Below are 5417 nucleotides of genomic sequence, written 5' to 3'. Positions count from 1 at the left end.
CTGTGGATCCAGCTCTTTCCATGATGCCCGGGCTGACCTAGACTTCTGGGTCATCTGTCTCCTGATTTTATTGGGCTTAGTTGTCCCTGGCAAAGGAGGCTGCTATACCAGGAAGATGTGAAATCCTAGAATCAGCTTCAAGGACGGGCAGTCTCTAAGGACATTGCAGAAGGTAATCCCCAATTAAATGCAAAATGTTCGAGCTCTTCTGTTCAGACACAGGTGAAACAGTATCTATGGTAGGCAGAAACTATGGTTCCTCTCAAACATCCATAATCTAATTTCTGGAACCTATGAAAATGCTGCTACAGGTCAAAAGGGAATTAAGGCTGCTAACCAGCTGACCTTTATATGGGGAAATTGTCCTGGCTTACCCACTGTAATCACAGGGGTTTTTATAATGGGGAAGAGAGAGGCAGGAGAGCCAGTGTCAGAATGATGTAACATGAGAAAGGCTTACCTGGTCATTGCTGGCTTTGAAGATAGAGGAGGGGTCCACAAACCAGGGAATGCAAGCACCTTCTACAAGGTAGAAAAAGCAAGAAAACATTCTCTCCTAGAGCTTCCATAAAGAAAGCAGCCTTGCCAAAACTGGTTTGACTCAGTGGATAGAGCATCAGTTTACAGACTGAGGGGTCCCGTGTTCAATTCCGGTCAAGGGCATGTACCTTGGTTGTGGGCACAAACCCAGTAGGGATGTGCAGGAGGCAGCTTATCGATGTTTCTCTCTCATGGATGTTTCTAGCTCTCTCTCTCTCTCTCTCTCTCTCTCTCTCTTTCTCTCTATTAAAAAAAAAAATCAATAAAATATATTTGAAAAGAAAAGAAAGCAGCCTGGCCACCTCCTTGGTGTCAGCCCGGTGGAACCCATGGCAGAGTTCTCAGCTCCAATATAGTCAGATGACACATTTGTGTCATTGCTGTTTTAAGGCATGGTGGTGAACGTGACAGCAGCCGGAGGACACTAATACAGCAACTGAACGCAGCGCAGTACTCAAGCAGCTTTGGTCTGTGCCTTGAACTCGACGGACAGGCATGGCCGAAGCAGACACAATGCTCTCGGCTTTCTGGAAAACTCCTTTTCCGGCCCTCCTTATTCCAGCCACTCGGCACCTGGGGGCTCACTGGCTCTGAGCAGCTTCCTGGAGGTGCTGCACCTCACCCCAGGCCATCTCACCTACCTCGCACTTCCGGTCTTGGGGCTGTCTGCTGTGAGGCACTGACATTTACCTACATGCATTGTGGAGCTGCCTGGGACTACCCTTGACCAACAGAGGACATGAACTTATGGACAAATGCATCCCCCTCTTTAAAAATTCCCAGGGAGTGGAACACTCCTTTCCCAGGTGGAAGTTGCCTCAGTAGCACATCCTTGTATTGGCTTTCCCCTCTTCCCTGTTTTCCCCGCAACCGGACCTCACTCCTGGCCCTGGAATCATCACCCTCATGGGAACCTTTGTTTCCAGCCCTGCTTTTGGAGGAAGCTGCTAAGACAATGTGCTTGAACAGAACAGCTGCTCTTCTCGTATCTGCTCAAAGGTATATCCCCGGCCCCAGTCTCACAGAGCTGTGGGAGCTCATGAGGGCGAGGGGTAGTGGGTGGCTGCGAGCCCTGGCTCCTGCCAAGCACAGTTGCAGACAGGGCCTGTCCGGGGGTCCTGGCTGAGGGTACTTCCTGGTCTAGTGAGAGGTGGATGAAGTCCGGAGGGGGTGTGGCCAGGCTCTTTGGGGCTATCAAGGGCCCTGCTTGTTGAGTCACCCAAGCCCCCTGATTCTGGGGGGAGTCCCTTGGAGCACACCAACTGTTCCTATCATTCAGAACAGATGTTTTTCTGATGAACTTAATTGCATTATTAGCAACCAGACTGCGAAATGGGTGATTTGAGAGCGGTCCCAGGCTGGGCAGCTGTTCCCAGGGCTGGCGGAGTCGGCCTTTGCAGTGGGCTCACTCCCCACCCCCAAGGAGGCTGCCTCTGTCACGCTGAGAGGCCGAGCTGCCCGGTCTGAAGTTTTCCCACCAGCCTTGCCCAGAACAGATGGGAAGGGATCTCTTGGGCATTTCCAGCTGATGCGGATTTCACAGCAGGCGGAAGAGGGTGAGGGGGAGCAGACAACTCAGCCCCTTCCCACGGCCACTTGGGAGGCCACACTGGTTGTTCAGCTGTCCACCTTCAGTCCTTGTGAAAGGGGCGGGGCTCAAAATTGGGGGATCTATTATATTTCAGTGGAGGTGAACCTAGAAGCTAGGATTACAAAATATCCCAGTTCCTTCTGGTCTTAAACCTGAGCTCCAAGGAGCTGTGGAGAGGAGGGGGGGGGGGGGGGGGGGAACCTCTTACCATCACTGTTTCAGCCAACACAAGGTCTCCCTCCAATACCCACTGCAGGAAAGGTGGGGGGACTTTGATGGGGGGATGTTAGTCCCTAAATGCCCCTCCCCCCACTTCCTGCCTTCTAGCCTCTGCTCTTTGCTCCCATCCCAATCTCCTTTCTGCACCAGCACATCCACCTGATCCCTCTAGACCTGGCTCACGTGACATTCTCTCCAGGAAGTTGTGCCCCCTACCCCCACCCCATTTTTAGCAATAATTCATCCTTCTCCCCTCGGCAATGGGCAAGGAGACACCTGATTGGTGGTGTTGGTCTTATAGCAGTCAGGGGCAAAGCATACATACAGTCCTTAGTTCATTCTAGCTTGATGCCTGTGTCGGTGGCCAGAGCTGGTTCATGCCTGAGGCACATAAAAATAATAATAATAATAATTCATCCTTCTTTCCTCTGATTGCTCAGACGGAGCCAGTCACTTAATATCTGGGTCATAATTACTTCTCTCCTTAGTTATCTCTCCCACTGGACCGGGTCCTCTTCGGATCAGGAGATTGCTCTTTCTTTGACTCCATATTCCCTATGGGAGGTGCTTGGTAAAATGTCTTTTCAGGTCTGGTTAGTTTCATTTTTATTTTTAATGAATGCATGGGGAAAAGCTGCTGTTTAAGCTCGTCTTCCCAATGACTCTGTCTTAGTCTGCTTGGGTTGCTATAGGAAAATACCATACTAGCAGGCCTGGTAGCTTAAACAATCAACACTTCTTTCTGCCAGTTCTCAAGACTGGAGGTCCAAGGTCAAGGAGCCAGCTCAGGCAAGCTCCCTCTTCCTGGTTTTTCGGGCTGCTGACTTCTTGCTGGGTCCTCCCATGGTGGAGAGAGAGAGGGCTCTGATCTCTTCCAAATACCATCCCATTGGGGAGTAGGGCTTCCAGATATGAATGGGGAGGTGGTGGTGGTGGTTGGGGGTGGGGGGGCATAAACATTTAGTCCAGTGTTGCCTGTCTTGTAATCATAATCTCTGAATTAAATACGGGAAATCTGTTCAAAAACAGCTTTCGAAGGAATACTTGCTTGTGACAGGCATTGGGGGAAGGTGTTGAATGGTGACTGAGACCCAGTGCCTGTCCTCTGGGAGCTCACAGTCCAGCAGACTTGCAGTCGAGCACCCAGACAGCTGTGCATTGTCATCAGGATTAGATGGCGGGTGGGGGTGGGGAAGAGGTGGCATTTGACAGGCATAGGTCGCAAGGCCCGCTCCTAATCTTCCCATCTTCATGCTCCTGTTCCTCTGCTTTCCTGGCAGGGTCAGGAGACAAAAACCTTCGGCCTCAGCGAACAGCAGCCTAAAGAAGGTTTCGTCGAATTTTCCTCATTTGGGGAAACCGATGCCGTCAAAAGAGAAGCGGCTCCTTGTGGGCCCCATGAAGCAAAGCAACGACTCAGCCTGTCTTGGGAGACCTCTTGCATGATTGCTCTTAAGGAATTGAAGAAGAACAGGAAGGGGAGGGGGGTGCCTACAACACATTCACAGAGATAATCTGTCAAGGGAACGAAGGAAAAAAAAAAAACAACGGCGAACAAGCCATCTATTCTTGTCTGTGCCATTTTCCCATGTCAGGAGCAGCCTGCTGAAAAATTTAGGTTTCTCCTTTCATGTTTCCTTTCACCACACTCAGGACAAAATGTCTTTCTTTCCCCCCTTTTCTTTGGCAAGATCCTGGCCAAAGCTGTAGAAAAAGAATCTCTTAAGAACATATATATATCTATCTATCGATATACATTCAGCCCCTGACAGTGACAGGGAACTGTAGTGCCTCTTAATTGCCCAGGAAGTGACAAGGTCACCAGGTGTCTGAAAGCGGCCTGGTGGCTCCGAGCATTGATTTCTCACCATTGTCGCCGCGCCACAAGCCGGAGTGGGGGGCCCCGGCGCCTGGTTTTTGTCCGCTGTTTGGATTTCTCCCTTTCTTCTTTCCTCACTCGCTTTTGAAAAGAAACTTCTGGCATTTGGAGTATTGACCGAAAATTCATAAAAGCAGGACGAGTTTCAGGTTGGCTGGCTAATCATAATTGCTGCTTGGGTGCTTGGGGAAGAGGTCAGCTTCTTACAGATACACCCTCCCCTGATGCCCCCCATTCTCTGCTACTCTCCCACTTTTTTCTTTTTTTCTTTTCCCTATTGTCTTTGGACTTCCCAGGAGAGAATGACAATTAAAGAAAAATTTTAATCCCATGAATGATCACTGGTTGTGTTTGTGATGCATAAATAAGTTGTACTTTTTTTAAAAAATATATTTTTTTATTGAGTTTTCACAGAGAGGAAGGGAGAGGGATAGAGAGCTAGAAACATCGATGAGAGAGAGATACATTAATCAGCTGCCTCCTGCACACCCCCCACCGAGGATGTGCCCGCAACCAATGTACATGCCCTTGACCAGAATCAAACCTGGGACCTTTCAGTCTGCAGACTGACGCTCTATCCACTGAGCCAAACCGGTTTCGGCAATAAGTTGTATTTTTTGTGCTTCACATAGAGTTTTGAGGGAGAAAGTGGTATTGTTTTGAGGAGGGGAGCTGAGGTTTTGAGTCATAGTCTTCAAGAAGTAGGATAGTACTAAAACAGAGCCTCCCATGTTTCTGGAAACTGTTGATCAACGTTTTAGAAATTCCTGGGCAGTGTTGTGTGGTTGTATTTTGAGACAGAGAAGTAAGAGCCTTCTCCAGAGATGTCAGAAAAACCAGTAGTGCATAGGCCACCACTGAGTAGTTTGTTCCACCATAAAAACTATGCAAAGTGTTTATATCACCAGAGCAGAGAAACAGTTAATTATTGGTCTGATAACAGAGGCGTCTTTCAAAATGTTACCATATCCTAGCGAATGTTAGAATCTTTACTATGAAGAAAAGTCAGGGCCTACACAATGCAAGTCTCTAATTCTTCTTGTTTCCCGGTCAGAGAGGAGCTTATTGTGCACAGGCAGCTCTGGAATCTTCCAGAACTCTCAGGAAGGAGTCTGGGGCATAGCATTTTTCTCTTCATTGTACAAATGACACCTTGGAAAGTGAAGGCCCAAATCTAATGTTAAACAT

At 48.8% G+C, this 5417-nt stretch overlaps 1 pseudogene; it reads left to right on the top strand.

The window, feature by feature from the left end:
* Nucleotides 1-2599: 2599 nt before the first annotated feature.
* Nucleotides 2600-2744, top strand: LOC118725159 (annotated as a pseudogene).
* The last annotated feature ends 2673 nt before the right edge of the window (nucleotides 2745-5417 follow it).

The sequence above is a fragment of the Pipistrellus kuhlii genome, unplaced genomic scaffold (assembly GCF_014108245.1).
Source record: "Pipistrellus kuhlii isolate mPipKuh1 unplaced genomic scaffold, mPipKuh1.p scaffold_m20_p_2, whole genome shotgun sequence".
In the NCBI taxonomy this organism is placed as follows: domain Eukaryota; kingdom Metazoa; phylum Chordata; class Mammalia; order Chiroptera; family Vespertilionidae; genus Pipistrellus; species Pipistrellus kuhlii.
Note: the sequence above shows the minus strand (reverse complement) of the source record. Positions and strands in the feature narration are given on the sequence as shown.